The 18,514-nt window shown below is 36.6% G+C and overlaps 1 protein-coding gene across 1 annotated transcript in view; it reads left to right on the forward strand.

Moving 5' to 3' along the window:
• LOC149833101 (sphingoid long-chain bases kinase 1-like) overlaps positions 1 to 18,514 on the forward strand; it is a 57,745-nt gene that overhangs the window by 27,429 nt on the left and 11,802 nt on the right. The gene's annotated exons all lie outside the window — the stretch shown is intronic.

Here is an 18,514-nt window from a genome sequence, read left to right on the forward strand (position 1 = left end):
TCACTATTTTCTTCAAAAATTTCCAATTTTTTGTAGATCAAATGTTACCGATGTGATCTATATGGTTTGTTTAGTAGGAAACTTGTTTTGAATCATGTGATTATGACAAGTAATTAGGTTTTTAAAGGGGTCCAAAAATCAATAGCCCATAATGTGCCAAAATTTCATAACTCAAAAGATCACATTTTTACATCAGAAAAGCACGATCCAAGGCTTGATCCTTAGCAAACAAACCATGCGGAACACATCTATGTGGTTAGATGGAGTCGATACAACTTGCACCTATGATTTCTAGCTCATTAGTTCCTTACCTTCATTAGTAGCAAATATTTTCTCATATATGTATGTGTGTGATTTTTTTTTTGTGAAATGTTGAAAGCATGCACAATTAATGTGTGTGTGACTTTGTTTCTGATGAATTTTTATGTTAAAGGCTGAAAGTGAGATATATGTGTGAATTTCTGTGAATTTTTTTATAAAAGCCTAAAAGCATGTTTAGTATTACTGATTATGTAATATGTTATTTATATATGTATGTTACTGTGCTTCTGTGGTTTTTTCTATGAAAGGCTGAAAGCATTTTTTGTTGATTATACTGAATATGTTATGAATAATTGAATATGTGTGCGTGTGTGTGCAATTATATATATATATATATATACATATATTTTGTTAGAAATTCATATCTTGTACATACGTATGTGCTTGACTTTGTATGTGTATATATATATATATATACACTCTTCATATTCATTTATGTAAGAGTATGTCTATATATGTATATATTCAAGTATATGTCGTATATAGAGTATGTCTATTGTAATCTTTATTTTTCTTTCTTTTCATTTTTCTCTTTTCTTTTTTTATTTTTTCATTTTAGTTGACTTGTTGACTAGCCGTTGGGCAGCTCCCAACAGCTAATCCTTCTTCTCTCTTGTATAAATATTGGGGAATGTCCCATTGTAAAGTGTGATTTTTCACTATGGTTTCCTTTTAATAAAGATTGATATTTTGTATGTGTGCCTTAGTGCATTTTGTGATATTTATGTGCCTTAGTGCATCTTATGAGTGAATATTTTTATCAAGCCCTTAGTAGGCTTGATTAACACCAATATTTGTGTGCTTCTTTACATGGTATTGGGTTGACTACTTTGCTTATATTCACTCGTGGAGGCTGCCTCGTAAAGCATGCATTGGTGATCTTCCTTTGTATTCACTTGTGGAGACTACTTCGTAAAGCGCATTGATGGTCTTTCTTTGATCGTGATTCCTTCCTCTTCAACATGACTGAATTCTTGTCTCATAACTCAACTAACTCCGACTTTGTTCCACCATTCAAGCTTGACGGTAACAACTACATCATTTGGGCAAGACACTTGGAGACATTCATAAAAGGTCAAGGATTATGAGAGTACGTTAGAGGTACTATCTTCGAACCTACTCCTAAAATTACTATATGTGAAAATGGTGTAGTGACAAGTCTCGAAGGAAAAGAAAGAGAAAAACCAATAGAGAAATATTATAAAAAGTCAGATGAATGGGACATGAAAAATGCTAAAATTCTATCTTGGATGCTAAGTGGAGTCTAAACCTAGATTGCCTCAAATCTCCTATGTTACAAAAAGGCAAGTGAGATGTGGGAATAACTTAAAGGTATGTTTACCGAGAAAGATATGGCTCATAAGTATTATCTTCAAGAAAAGGTTAGAAACATCAAACAAGTAGATAAGAATGTTAGAGATTATTTTATGGAATTATCTTTCATTTGGACTCAACTTGTTCAATTTGAACCAAAATGGGAAGGAAAGTGTATTGAGATGAGAAGGGCTCAAGTTGAAGACGATAGACTTTTTGCCTTTCTTTATGGTTTGAGACACGAGTTTGAACAAACTAGGGCCTCTTTGCTATCTTCCTCATCACCTCCTCCTATTCATGAAATTCTCACTAAACTTAGTGGCCACCTAGTAACACTCACGAAGATGATTGTGCTCTTGCCGCTTTCAAACGGGGAAATTATATCAAGCCTTATAGGCCTCCTCACTTTAATAAAAATAAAAATAGAGAAGAGTACAAAGTAATTTATCATAATTGTCATGAGCCCGGTCATATTAAACCTCAATGCTCTAGATTAAAAAAGGACGATTGACCTCATAAAAAAAGAGTTGTTGCGGCTTTGTTAAAGCAAGAAAAAGATACCATAAGCCTCAAAGATCTCTCCAAATCATTGTCACAATCGACGAAGGCATTACAACCATGCTTAAAGGATCTACATCGGGGGGGGGGGGCAGCTATTGCATCTTCCTCAACTCTCGGTATGTGCTCTTGACTTCTTGATTCTGGAGCTTCATTTCATATGACCCCACATAAGTCTATTCTATTCAAATGTCAACCTAACTCAAATACATTTGTTGTATCTACTGCCGATGGAACTTTTTTGGAAATAAAGGGTGTTTGAAAATTTAAAAACGATTTGACAAAACACAAGTTTTACATTCCAAAAGTTAGATTTATACCAAAATTATATTTTAACTTACTTTCCATCTCTCAAATCTCGGATCACAGATGTGATACTGTATTCTCATCAAACAAATGTTAGGTGCAAGATCGCCAGTTCGGAAAACTGATTGGGAAAGGTTCTAGGCAAGGAGATCTTTACTATATAAACTCTTTTTGTATTCCAAAAGAATAATTTTGTAATATTGCCTAAACAAAAGATATCAAAGTTTGGCATCATAGGCTTGGTCATACAAATGTAAGGAAATTAAATTTTGTACCTATTACTAAGGACCTTTGCAAAGACAATTTTGAATGTAAGGAATGCATACTTGGAAAAATGATATCTTTGCCTTTTGGACAAAGGACTTTTTACTCCTCTATGCCCTTTGAGTTGGTCCATTCGAATGTGTGGGGTCTTGCTCCTAGACTTCTAAGGGAGGATTCTCCTATTATGTTGTGTTACTTGATGATTATTCTGTTAAAATATATGTAATCTATATATTTATATATATATATATAAATATTTATCATACACTACCCGATAAGGGCTAGTTCTATAAACTCGCCCAATAGGGGCATTTTAGACTTTTTCTTCTTTTTTTCCTTTTTTCTTTTCCTATTTTTTCTTATTTCTTTTTTTTTTTTGTTTTTTTGTACCTTTTGTGCATTTAATGCACAACCATTGGGGGCCCCAACAAAGAGTCATTGGGCCCCCAACGGTCACAATTGTGACCGTTGGGAGCCCAACGACTCCTTGTTGGGACTCCCAATGGTCCCTCTCTCTTGCTTTTCTCTAACTCTCCCTCACTCCTCTCTTGCCTATAAATAAGTGGGGTCTCCCCCTTTGTAAGTGTGGCTTCTTCAAGCCTTTTAGTGCCTTTATAAGATTTTATGCTTTCTAGCTATTATTGGCTTTTGTGTATGTCCTCTTTTGGACTTGTTCTTTGATTTCTATGTGTGAATGTCCATTGTAGGACATACATTTCTTTTCCGCATATTTCATTACATGGTATCAGAGCCATGGTTGTGCTCTTGATTCATATAGCTAGTTGTCTAGTTTTACCTCTCTCTTGGTTTGTCCTCCATTCTTGATTATATGATGGAAGGAGAACAAAAGATTGATCTCTCCTTCAAGCTTAATGGTACTAACTACATGATGGGGGCCGCCGCCATGGAGAACAACCTCAAAGGTAAAAAGCTTTGGGGATATGTTATGGGCACCATTAGAGAACCTCAACTTCAACTTACGAAAATAGATGGTGATCAAGAAAAAGCTCTAGAAGGAAATGCTCGCATGAAGGCTATTGAAGATCACCAATCCAAGGTAGAAGATTGGGAAAGTAAGCATGCAAAATTTTTTGCATGGTTCATGAACAACGTGGAGCTAAAGATTTGCGCCAACATTGCTAAATTCCGCCTAGAAAATGAAGCATGGTTCTTTATGAAAGGTATGTATACCCAAAAAGACCTTGCTCGTCAATTCTTTATCCAAGAAAAAATCCGTACCATTAAGCAAGGTGAAATGAGTGTAAGAGATTACTATAGCACTCTTGGACCTTTATGGGATGAGCTATCCCTTCTTGAACCCAACTGGGTATCTAGTGAAGATGTGGAAATGCGAAGAAAACAAATGGAAAAAGAACACTTTTTCCAATTTTTACATGGGCTTAGGCCCGAATATGAACAAGTTAGGTCCTTCTTTCTTCATAGATCAAAACCGCTTCCATTGAAAGATGCCATAGCCGAAATATGCCAAGAAGAAACGCGTCTTGACATGATTAAAGGAGGAGATGAAGTTCTTGCCGTGTCTAAACCCGGCAATCATATGAAAGCGTATAAGCCTCCACACTTTGGGAGGCAAAATAACTATAATGGCAATTATAGGAAAGCCATTTGCCATCATTGTCAAGAACCGGGTCATATAAGACCTAATTGTCCAAAGATAAATGAACCTCCAAAAGGTAAAGTTGCTATTATTGAAGAAATCCCACAAAAGAAGGAGGAGCCAATGAAAGGGAAAGAGTCCTTTTCCCTTGCTCAACTATCCGAAGCACTTCAAATTCTACTCAAATCGTCGTCAACTTCGGGAGTCGCCATTGCCTCTTCTTCTCCTCCAGGTACGCCTTCTTGGATTCTTGATTCTGGAGCATTTTTTCATATGACCCCTATTGAAAATGGACTATCCAATGTATGTAGCAACTCCAAAAATTCTTTTGTTTCCACCGCCGATGGTACCGCTTTACAGGTTAAAAGTTTTGGAACCTTAGACTTTTCAAAAGATTTTTTTGTGCCAAATGTAAGAGTAGTACCTCAACTTAATTTAAATCTTTTATCTGTCTCTCAAATATGTGATCATGGATGTGAAATCTCCTTCTCAACCAAGGATTGCTCTATACAGGATCTCCAGTCCGGAAAGCAGATTGGGCAAGGCCATAGGAGGGGAGATCTCTACTACATGAACAATTTGAAACTTCCCACTAACTCATTTTGTAATCATGTCCAAGATAAAAATATAGAAACTTTGCATCAAAGACTTGGACATCCAAGCTTCTAAAAAATGTACTCCTTTCCTTTTGGAAAGAAATTTTGTAATGAGAAACATTTTGTTTGCAAGAGTTGTATTTTTTGAAAAATGAAATCCACCCCTTTTTCAAAGAGAACATTTGTGTCCAAAAGACCCTTTGAATTAGTTCATTCGGATGTTTGGGATCCTTCTCCGGTCATATCAAAAGGAGGATACTCATATTATGTTACTTTCATTGATGATTTCACTCAATATGTGCGGATCTATTTTCTCAATCTAAAATCCGAAGTTTTTAATTTCTTGATTGTCAAAAATCAATTTTCAACTAATATCTCCATTCTTCGATCCGATTCCGGTGGAGAATATCTATCAAATGAATTTCAAGAATACTTGGAAACCAATGACATTTGTCATCAAAGGTCATGTCTTAGGACTCCCCAACAAAATGGTCTAGCCGAAAGAAAGCATAGACACATCTTGGAAACCACTAGGACTCTTCTCATTTCCAAAGAAATTCCAAAATGCTATTGGGCCGAAGCCGCCTTAACTTCCACTTATTTGATAAATAGAATGATATCCTCATCCCTACAAAATATATCTCCATATGAAAAACTCTTTGAAAGAACACCCGATTTTAATAGATTAAGAATTTTTGGGTGTAAGTGTTTTGTCCTTACACATGAAAGAGATAAGTTATCTCTCAAAGCTATCGAATGTGTGTTTTTAGGATACGGAGAAAATAAAAAAGGTTTTAGGTGCTTCGACCCCAAAAGCAGCAAACTATATCTATCCAAAGATGTTACCTTTTTAGAAAATGAGAACGGCTTTGAGAAAAATAAAGATATTGATGAAAGCGAATATGCTTTCTTATTTGATCTTCTCTCTCAAGAAGATGTGACTCCTCACGTAGAGGATGTTCCTAATGATTTAGAGGATACTCCTCTTAGTAATATTGAAAATGGAAGCAATGATTTTGAAAATAGGTCAATTCAAACCTATGCTAGGCGTGGTCAAGAAACTCCCATAAGCGCTTTAGAAAAATATTCTCAAAGTTCCAACATAGAAGAAACCTCTTTAAGGAGATCTAGCCGAATCTCCAATCCTCCTAATAGGTTTGTTTCCTATGAGTCCCTAACACCTAAATATAGGGCATGCCTAATTGCATTACACTCTTATCATAAACCATCACACTATAATGAAGCCAAAAACATTCCTCAATGGGTTGAAGCCATGAAACTAGAACTTAGTGCCCTTGAAAAGGCTAAAACTTGGGAAATAACTTCATTACCCACTGGAAAGAAGTCTATTGGATGTAGATGGGTCTTCAAAATTAAAACTAAAAGTGATGGGTCATTAGAATGTTATAAAGCTAGGTTGGTAGCCAAAGGATATGCTCAAGAGTACGGAATAGACTATGAAGAAACCTTCGCTCCCGTAGCTAGAATGACTAGTGTTAGGACTCTTATTGCGGTTGCATCCGTTAAAAAATGACCTATCTATCGATTGGATGTTAAGAACACATTTCTTAATGGCGAACTAAGTGAAGAGGTCTATATGGATCCTCCACCGGGAGTATCTATTGGTGAAAACAAAATTCTTAAACTAAAAAAGACACTATATGGGTTAAAACAAGCTCCAAAGGCTTGGCATGATAGATTTAGCAATGTAATGACTAACTTAAATTTTCGTTCATGTTATACTGACACTGCGTTATTTGTGAAAAGTGCAGGGTCCTCTGTAGTTATTCTACTACTATATGTTGATGATATGATCATCACTGAAAGTGATGAGCAAGGAATCCATGATATTAAGAAAAATTTAAAAGAAAATTTTGACATGTCTGACCTTGATTTCTTAAGATATTTTCTAGGTATTGAAGTTGCATATTCACCCCGAGGGTATATTCTCTCTCAGATGAAACTTGCTGCTGACATTTGTTCTAAGTCTGGAATTTCGGATGATAAGAAGACAGAAACCCTTGAGGTTATCAATGCAAAGCTAAGGCTGGAAGATGGGACACTTCTCAAGAATCCTACTCCCTACCGTCAACTCGTTGGGTCTCTGACATACTTATCCATCACTCGGCCAGACATAGCTCATGCAGTTCACTCCGTCAGTCAGTTTCAACATGCACCTACAACTGTGCACATGAGTGTAGTCTTAAGGATTGTCAGATGTATTAAAAATACCATAACTAAGGGAGTTTTTCTTTCCTCTTCATCATCTCTTGATTTAATTGCTTATACAGATGCTGATTGGGGAAGAAATCCCAATGATAGAGTCTCAACCACTGGTTTTTGTGTTTTCTTAGGTGACTCTATAATTTCTTGGAGATGCAAGAAGCAACATAAAGTATCATTATCCTCAACTGAAGCGGAATATCGTGCAATGACCACTACAACCATGGAGCTTGTGTGACTTAGAAGTCTCCTCTGTGATATGAGCATCGTCATCTCAATTCCTTCGAAGATGTGTTGCGATAACAAGAGTGCTATCTATATTTCCAGCAACCACACCTTCCATGAGCGTACTAAACACATTGACATGGATTGCCACTATGTTCGAGATGAATACCTAAAAGGAACCATAGCACTGCCATACGTCACATTCGAGTACCAATTGACAGACTTCTTCACCAAAGCTCTTGCTGCTCCTCGTTTCATGTTTCTTCTCAACAAGCTTTCCGTTGTATCCCCGTAAAGTTTGAGAGAGGGTGTTAAAATATATGTAATATATATATATATATATATATATATATATATATATATATATATTTATCATACACTACCCGATAAGGGGTAGTTCTGTAAACTCACCCAATAGGGGCATTTTAGACTTTTTCTTCTTTTTTTCCTTTTTCTTTTCCTATTTTTTCTTATTTCTTTTTTTTTTTGTTTTTTTGTACCTTTTGTGCATTTAATGCACAGCCATTGGGGGCCCCAACAAAGAGTCGTTGGGCCCCCAACGGTCACAAGTGACCGTTGGGGGCCCAACGACTCTTTGTTGGGGCCCCCAATGGTCCCTCTCTCTTGCTTTTCTCTAACTCTCCCTCACTCCTCTCTTGCCTATAAATAAGTGGGGTCTCCCCCTTTGTAAGTGTGGCTTCTTCAAGCCTTTTAGTGCCTTTATAAGATTTTATGCTTTCTAGCCATTATTGGCTTTTGTGTATGTCCTCTTTTGGACTTGTTCTTTGATTTCTATGTGTGAATGTCCATTGTAGGACATACATTTCTTTTCCCCATATTTCATTACATATTCTAGATACTGTTGGATCTATTTTCTTAAATTTAAATCTGATGCGTTTGCATCCTTCAAAAACTTTCATAACATGATCAAAACTCAATTTGAAAGCAAGATTAAGATTCTAAGAACAGACTCTGAGGGAGAGTATTTATCAAATGATTTCAAACAATTCTTTGAAAATAAAGGGATTTTGTACCAGAAATCATGTCCTAGAACACCACAACAAAACAAAATTTCAGAAAGGAAACATAGACATATTATTAGAGACTATAAGGACACTACTTATTTCTAGGAATGTCCTCAAAAACTTTTGGGCCGAAGCTGCTCTAACCTCAATATATCTTATAAATAGAATGCCTTCAAAATCTCTATCAAATAAAATTCTATTTGAAAAACTGTTTAAGTATGAACCTAATTATCAAAGACTTAGAATTTTGGGGTGTAAGTGTTATGTCTTAAATGATAAAAGAGGCATACTATATTCTAAGGCTATCCCTTGTGCTTTCATTGGTTATTCTGAATCACAAAAGGGGCTTAAACGTTATGATGTCAAAAATGATAAACTCCTTGTCTCAAGGAATGTTAAATTTATTGAAAATGAAAGTGGATTTTAAGGATGTATGTAAAAAGATGTAAATGTTGATTACTCTTTCTTGTTTAAACTAGTTTCTAATTATGGGTATGATGATAATCAAGAAACTTCTATGGAGTCTTCTATTGAGAGAAGAACAATAGTTGAACCAATAGTATACATTAGAAGAAATAGGAACATATCCCCTGAAAATTTAAATGAAGATGATCACGAATCATTATAAGCTCCCTCTGAACAAATTATCATTCGTAGATTTGAACGAACTCCAAGGATCCCAATGGATTTGTTTCTTATGACTCCTATCCTAAGCATAGAGCTTGTCTTTTAGCTATTCATTCATACTTTGAACCCTCCTATTACAATGAAGCCAAAAGTCTTTCTGAATGGGAAAAAGCCATGTGTATAGAACTAGATGCACTTGAAGGTGCCACCACTTGGGAAATTCTAAACTTACCACCCAGGAAGAAAACCATAGGTTGTAGATGAGTCTTCAAAGTCATGACAAAGAGTGATGAGTCCTTAGAAAGACATAAAGCCAAGTTAGTTGCCAAAGGATATTCTTAAGAGTATAGGGTAGATTATGAAGAGACCTTTGCCTCTGTTGATAGGATGACCACTGTTAGAATCATTTAGCTATTGCAACTGTTAAAAATTGGAATATATTTCAAATAGATGTTAAGAATGCTTTTTTAAATGGCAACCTTAATGATGAAGTATATATGGATGTTCCACCCGGGTTGATAGTTTCTATAGGCAAAGTGCTTAGATTAAGGAAATCCCTGTATGGGCTCAAACAAGCACCTAAAGCCTGGTTTGACACATTTAACAATGTTATTACTAAATATGGTTTCAAACCATGTCATATTGACACTGCTTTGTTTGTCAAGAATTCTTCTGCAGGTATTGTAATTCTTCTTCTATATGTTGATTGTAGAAGGAAGATACGATGCACAACCACCTGTGTATATATATATATATATATATATATATATATATATATATATATATATATATATATATATATATATATATATAGAGAGAGAGAGAGAGAGAGAGAGAGAGAGAGAGAGAGAGAGAGTCGACTGCACAATAGAAAACTCGTTAATTGTTATTAGGGCTTCTCTCTATGTTAAATAGAGAGAGGCCAAAAAGAATAAATTACATCTAAGTCCATCATTAAATTAAAATTTCAAATAACCTCTAATCTAAGAAGACTTAAACTTAAAACCACCTAATCTCAACACTCCCCCTCAAGCTGGAGCATAGATATCAATCATGCTCAGCTTGTCACAACATTTTGAGAAATTTGGTCTAGCAAGAGGCTTTGTAAACATATCTGCAACTTGGTCTTCCGACTTTAGATATTTGGTAGTGATATGACCAGCTTGAACCATATCTCTTACATAGTGACAATCAACCTTAATGTGCTTTGTTCTCTCATGAAAGACAAGATTGTTCGCTATATATGTTGCAACCTTGTTATCACACATCATGGTCATAGGAGAGGAAACCTTCACCTGAAGATCATGAAGAACAGTACGAATCTACATCAATTCAGCAGCTGTTTGGGCCATAGCCCGATATTCTGATTCTGCACTCGACCTAGAAACCACATTTTGTTTCTTACTTCTCCAAGAAATCAAGTTGTCTACCAGAAACACAGAATCCTGTGGTAGATTTTCTATCCACTACAGATCTTGCATAGTCAGCGTCAGAATATGACACTATCTCCAGAGTTCCACCTTTCCTGAACAATAACCCCTTTCCAGGAGAAGATTTTAGATATCTGAGAATCATTATAGCTGCATTCCAGTGTACCTCAGTTGGTTTGTCCATAAACTGACTAACTTTGCTTACTGCTAAAGCAATATCCGGCCTGGTCACAGTTACATACAGTAGCTTCCGTACTAGGGAGCGATAACTTTTGCTATCAACCGGTTTTGACCCTTCTTCAAACAACTGAACTTTATGGTCCATGGGAATATTTGTTGGTTTAGCTCCCAACATTCCCGTTTCCTTTAATAAGTCAAGAACATACTTCCGTTGAGACAAAACCATCCCTTCACGGCTCCTGGCAACTTCTATACCCAGAAAATACCTGAGTGAACCAAGGTCTTTTGTAACAAAGTGTTTTTGAAGATGAGCCTTTGTGGCTTCAATAGCTTTCACATCATCTCCTGTAAGAATGATGTCATCCACATATACCACCATAACAACTATGCCAGAGCTAGTTTTCTTTATAAATAGTGTATGATCTGCTGCTGACCTATTAAAGCCAAAGCGTGACATCACTTCAAGCAACTTTTGAAACCATGCACGAGGACTTTATTTCAAGCCATAAATCGCCTTTCTCAATCTGCACACCTTCTGACACTCTCCCTCAACCTCGAATCCTGGAGGTTGTTGCATGTAAACGGTCTCAGATAAATCCCTATATAGAAATGCATTTTTCATATCTAATTGGTACAAGCTCCAACCATGCTGAACAACTACTGAGAGAACAAAACAAATGGTACCCATCCGTGCAACAGGAGAAAAAGTTTCAAAGAAATCAATACCATATGTCTGAGTATACCCTTTTGCTACTAATCTGGCCTTGTACCTTTCAATAGAACCATCAGATTTGTACTTTATTGTATATACCCATTTACATCCAACAATGTCAGCATCTGCTGGGGAATCAACGAGATCCCATGTATGCTGAGATACTAAAACATCAATTTCTTCTTGCATAGCCAGCTTTTAACGATTATCAAGCTCTGCCTGCTGATAGTTCAGATGAATAGTTTCAGCAGATAAGGCTATAATAAAAGACTTCATCTGATTTCCAATTCTGGCATCGGAGACAAAATGAGATATGGGATATAAGGTACATTGTTGTGTCCCCTTTCGTAGAGCAATAGGCCTGTTATCATCATCATGAAGATCACTATTGTCAGTAGAACTTACCTCAGGGGAAGAAGAAGATGAAGGCACTTGCGGAGGTGGAGCTCTACGCACATATACCAATGGAGGATTATGAAATCTGGAAGAGGATGAAGTTTGGTTCGGTAATGAGGGCACGGATTCCAAAAGAAAAGGAGGTATAGGAGTGGAAAAGACTCAGCTGGATCAACCTGCAGTAGGGAACCGGTACTAGAGTAATATGGAGTGGATTCCAAGAAAGATACATCCGCACTGACATACTCTCGGCGAGAAATAGGATCATAACATCGATATCCCTTTTGATTTTTGGGATAACCTATAAATATGCATTTTGTAGCTTGAGCAACTAATTTATCACGGTGAGGGCCAAGTTTGTGTATAAAACAAACACATCCAAATATTTTGGGCGAGAAGGAGAAGAGTGGGGTATTGGGTTTTAGGATATGTAATGGAATTTGATCACCCACAGAAGACGAAGGCATGCGGTTGATCAGATAGCAAGCAGTGGTAATCGCATCACCCTAGTATAACGCAGGAACATTGGATTGAATCATAATGGTCCTGGCAACATCAAGCAGGTGCTGATGTTTTCGCTCAGCCACCCCATTTTGTTGAGATGAATAGGCACAAGAAGTTTGGGGTTGGATGCCATTATCTTGGTAAAATTGTAACAGACCTTTTGATTTAAACTCGAGAGCATTATCAGTGCGAACAATCTTGATAATAGATTCAAACTGAGTTTTTATTTCAAGAATTAAGGATTTGATAATTAATTGGAACTTCAGATCGTTTCTTTATTAAAAACACCCATGACAACTTAGAGAAATCATCAACAATAACAAGATAGTAACGACACTGAGTCCTAGTAGGAATCTTACTAGGACCCCATAATTCTGCATGAAGAAGTTCAAAAACTTTATTACTAGACTGACTCTGACTCGAAGGGAACAAACTTCGATGATGCTTTCTCAACTGACATGTTTCACACTGAAATGATATGGTGGAAGGAATTTGAGGAAAGACCGAACGAAGCTTTGACAATGAAGGATGACCAAGACGACGATGCCACTGAACAAGACTGAATGAGTGTTCCACTGCAGCATGAACATTACCCATTGGATGATGTAGGTAGTAAACTCCATTTTCTTCATAGCCTCCACCAATCTTCTTCCCCATCAGCAAATCTTGAAAATGACAACCCATCGGATCAAATATTACTCTACAATTTTGTTCTCTTATAAGGCAACTAACAGAGAGTAAACTTTGAGGAAAGTTTGGAGCATGGAGAACATTTTGCAACTATAATGAGGCGGATATAGAAATATTTCCCTGACCAACAACCGGGGAGGAACTCCCATCGGCTAATGAGACTCCTCGATGAACATTAATATCCTTTATATATAAAAAAACAAGTGAATTTCCACACAAATGTTTGGATGCACCAGAGTCAATAATCCACTACTGTCAGTCAGATGAAGATGATTTCCGGTTGAATAGGCAACACCAGCTACAGGAGGGGTGAAACTCAAAGGACGAAGAGCTATCAATTCATCATATTCAGCACGACTGAGGGTGATACTACTGTCACTTGCAGAGATATTATCCTGTACATTTGTTACCTCGATAGTAGTAACATTTGCTTTAGGAGCATATGACTTTGATGAAGAAGAGGGTGGCCGACCATGCTTATCCCAACAACGATCTTCTAAATGTCCAGATTTTCCACAAAATGTACATTGAAGCTTTCCTCTGCCTCCCATACTACGTCCACGACCTCGTCCTCTGATATTCTGAATATTTTCACGCCCATAACCAGATGAGACAACAAGAGCAGATGACTGAGTCACAGGCTGAGATTGTGGAAGAGAGATCGCAAGTCTACTCAGACGATTGTATGCATCAGCAAGAGTAGGAACATCTGATCCAGTCAACATTTGAACTTTTGCAACAGAAAATTCTGAAGAGAGACCTGTAAGAAAGCGAGCAACCATGGTTTGTTCTTGATGATCCTTTTGCTTCGAGCAACAAAGAGGCCTGTGAGCATTAAGTCTTTCAAACACAGCTTTGACAGAGGCATAGTACTGGGCCAAGGTCTGTTCTCCCTGTTGCAAATTATATATCTCCTGGTCGACTTGCAGGATACGACTTACATTCGTTTCTTGTGTGTATGTATCACGAAGATTGTCCCACATCAGTTTGGCTGTATTATAGTAGATCAATCCATCTGCAATATGGGGTTCGACACTATTCATGATCCATGACATAACTATGTCATTATCTTCATCTCAAGTAACATATTTTCCCAATTTCTCAATGGGTTCGTCTTCCAACAAAATATGTTTTCGACGATGTCCAGATACCGACATCATAAAAGTTTTGGAGCATCTGACATAGTTGGTTTCATTCAACCTTACGGAAGAGCCGTACGAGAAGGGGTTGACAAAAGCCTTATACTCCCCAATATGTTCCAATTTGGAATCACATTTTGAAGTTTCAGCCATACTGAAGATGTAATTAAAAAAAATCAGATTACCTCACTTGAACAACAAGTGCTCAAGAAGAATTTTCAACACAGCAGGGAATCACACCTGTTGTTTCCACAAAAAACAGCAGCCCACAAACAGGGAAATATCCAACACAGCAGGAAATCACGCCTGCTGTTTTTCACGACAGAATGATAACTTAAACTAACATGCTTCTTTCACAGCACGAGAGAAAAAAAACTCGACACAGTAGGGAATCACGACTGCTGAAATCCATATTCTGAAATAAACCAACCAACTAAAGTCCAGGAATCACGAACATTGCTGCATCCAAACACATCACGACCAACGATAATATACAGTCGCAGAAAAAAAATAATCACGACACCTGCTGTTCTCCAAACATATAAGGCACGACAACCAATAAGCCTTCAGGGCGCAGTTAAACAGATCAATCATATCTCGATCACAAGTAACAACACATTAAATGAAATTTGATCACACGCAATCAACACAGGAAAGAACTCGGCAATCACAGCAGAATTTTGATCACACGCAATCAGCACAGGAAAGAACTCGACAATCACGACAACACAGGAAATGAAGATTTTTGCTGCTCCCAAACAGCAGGAACACAACTCGGCAACAAACACAAAACTCACGTCACGGCAGGAACAAAACTCGGCAACAAAAGGTCACGGCAGGAGATCCAGGCAATCACGGCAGAAAAAAAAACTCCAAACTGAGGAGCTCAAGGGTTACGGCTCCACATCTGCTTCTTAGATCTGACGATAGATCTGGGTAACATCCCAGATCTGTTATCAGATCTTCCACAACAAACAACAGCAAACCTGATTTCAAGAAGTCGTGTTTTTTTTTTCGTTGGTGAAGATCAGTCTCTATTGATCACGCTCCCGAGATCGAGGGCTCTGATACCATGTAGAAGGAAGATGCGATGCACAACCACCTGTTTATATATATATATATATATATATATATATATATATATATATATATATAGATAGAGAGAGAGAGAGAGAGAGAGAGAGTCGATTGCACAATAGAAAACTCGTTAACTGTTATTAGGGATTCTCTCTATGTTAAATAGAGAGAGGCTAAAAAGAATAATTACATCTAAGCCCATTATGAAAATAAAATTTCAAATAGCCTCTAATATAAAAAGACTTAACTTAAAACCACCTATTCTCAACATTGATGATATGCTGATTACAGGGAGTGATAAAGACGAAATTAAAAAAGTAAAATAGTTTTTAAAAAACACTTTTGAAATGACTGATCTTGGTTTTCTAATATGCTTTCTTGGAATAGAAGTGTCATATTTTAACAGGAGATATATTGTCACAAACAAAGTTTGCTTTAGACATCATTGGCAGGTCAGGATGGTCAGATGGCAAAGTTATTGATACTCCAGAGGTTGTTGGAATAAAGATACAAGCTGATGATGGGGTTCCTTTGGACAATCGCACTCCTTTCAGACAACTGGTGGGATCTTTTATGTATCTAAGTATTACAATACCTGATATAGCTCATGTTGTCCACGTGGCCAGTCAGTTTCAGCATGCTCCTACATCAACTCATATGGGTGTAGTCATGAGAATCATCAAATACATTAAAAACACCATTAATAAGGGAGTCTTTTTATCATCTTCTTCCTCGTTAGATCTCATTGCTTATTCAGATGTTGATTGGGGAGGGGATCCGAATAACATGCATTCAACAACTAGTTTCTGTGTATTTTTAGGAGAATCCTTGATTTTGTGAAAGTGCAAAAAGCAACAAAAAGTATCACTGTCATCTAGAGAAGCTGAGTATAAAGCAATTTTCACCACCACTATAGAGATCGTGTGGCTCAAATAACTGATTTCAGATATGGGAGTTCATCTTCAAAATCCTACAAGATTATGCTGTGACAACAAGAGTTTCATATATATTGCTCGAAATCACACATTTCATGAACGGACTAAGTATATAGAAATGGACTGCCACTTTGTTTGTAAAGAATACTTAAAGAAGACTATTGATCTCCCCTATATGACATCAGAACATCAACTTGCTGATTTCTTCACCAAAGCTTTGTGCTCACCAAGATTTAACTTTCTTCTTGACAAACTTTTGGTGATTGCACCCTAAGTTTGAGGGGGAGTGTTAGAAATTCATATCTTGTATATACATATATGCTTGACTGTATATATATATATATATATATATATATATATATATATATATATATATATATATATATATATATATATATATATATACTCTTCATATTCATTTATGTAAGAGTATGTCTATATATATATATATATGTCATATATAGAGTATGTCTATTGTAATCTTTATTTTTCTTTCTTTTAGTTTTATTTCTTTTCATTTTTCTCTTTTCTTTTTTTATTTTTTCGTTTTAGTTGACTTGTTGACTAGCCGTTGGGAAGCTACCCAACTGCTAATCCTTCTTCTCTCTTGTATAAATATTGGGGGAGTGTTAGGAATTCATATCTTGTACATACATATATGCTTGACTGTGTGTGTATATATATATATATATATATATATATATATATATATATATATATATATATACTCTTCATATTCATTTATGTAAGAGTATGTCTATTGTAATCTTTATTTTTCTTTTTTTCTTTTTTCGTTTTAGTTGACTTGTTGATTAGCCGTTGGGAAGCTAGCCCAACTGCTAATCCTTCTTCTCTCTTGTATAAATATTGGGGAATGCCCCATTGTAAAGTGTGGTTTTTTAGTGAGGTTTCCTCTTAATAAAGATTGATATTTTGTATGTGTGCTTTAGTGCATTTTGTGATATTTATGTGCCTTAGTGCATCTTATGAGTGAATATTTTTATCAAGCCCTTAGTAGACTTGATTAGCACGAATATTTGTGTGCTTCTTTATATATATATATATATTGTGAAAGCATGTGTAATTTTGTAATTGTGAGATCAAAACATCTTATTACTAAAAAAATTAAGCATAGTTTATGTATATTTTTTGTACTTTTTTATTTTTGAGGTACCCACTAGTTCCTTCTAGTCCTTGACTAGTCTTTTTAGGGATCTATCGACTAGGCACCACCTAGTGCCTTTGACTTCATAGCCTATGTCACAAAGATATGCTTGCGACTTGACACACCTCGAGTTCAATACTCAAATTCGTTTTTTTTTTTTGTAAAAATAGGATATGTGATGTGGTTTTTTTGACTTTTTTAATCAATAGAAAACTGTTTTTGATATTTTAATATATAAAATGTATTTTTATTGAAATATTATTAAAAAAATATTAAAAAATGTCTGTATGTGTCAGGGCCATGTCGGCGCGCTAGTGTGTTTGACTTGTGTCACCCATGACACACACCTAAATGGCGTATCACTGTGACATAGTTTCATACAAGGATAATATTAAATCAGTGCACAGAATGCTCTAATGCATGAGGAAAGCAAGAAACTGGTTGAACATTGTGAGCGATTACTGAAATTGTGGTTCTCAACATGTTTGAACTTAAGTCTCTTGACATGTTCTGTCTTGATGCTTAAAAGACCTTCAGATTGGGTCGATTCCTGAAATGTTTGTGGCCTGCGAATATAGAGGGAAAAATATAGAGCCAGGGTCTTATATATTTGAGCCTATGTCACATGGGTGCGGGTGCGGGTGTGGGGATGCGGCACTTCCAAAAAACCCGGGTGCGGTGCTTCCAAAAACAGAATTAAGAATTAAACATATAAAGTCCAAAAGTTGGACATAAATGACCCTGGGTGCATTGACTGCACCCAGGGTCAGGTTGACCGCATCGGGTGCGGGTGCGGCACCTAGTTGGAGAATCCCTGTGACATATATTAAAAAAAAAATTTCTTAGCAATTTTTTTTTAAGTCCGAAAAATTGGACCAAAATGACCCTGGATGCGTTGACCTCACCCAGGGTCGGGTTGACCTGACCCGGTGCCGCACCCGCGTCGCGTCGATGCGGGTGCGGCACCCTGCTAGCCGAATCCCTGTGACATAGATTTGAGCAAAACTCAGCTGGACTTGTGATTATTTTATGCTTGGAGCAAGAGAAGGGGGAATTGATGGTACATTGCTAACTGGATGCAAGTCTCAAGTTAGACATTGGGTTTCCTCATCAAACATCAAACCTTTCGCTATTTCCATTCTTTGACGGGCTGGAATCCAAACTGAACAAAAAATTTGTTTAAATCACACTGCATCTTCCAAATATGGG

This window comes from Nuphar pumila, chromosome 7, assembly GCF_984573655.1.
Source record: "Nuphar pumila chromosome 7, dmNupPumi1.hap1.1, whole genome shotgun sequence".
In the NCBI taxonomy this organism is placed as follows: Eukaryota; Viridiplantae; Streptophyta; class Magnoliopsida; order Nymphaeales; family Nymphaeaceae; genus Nuphar; species Nuphar pumila.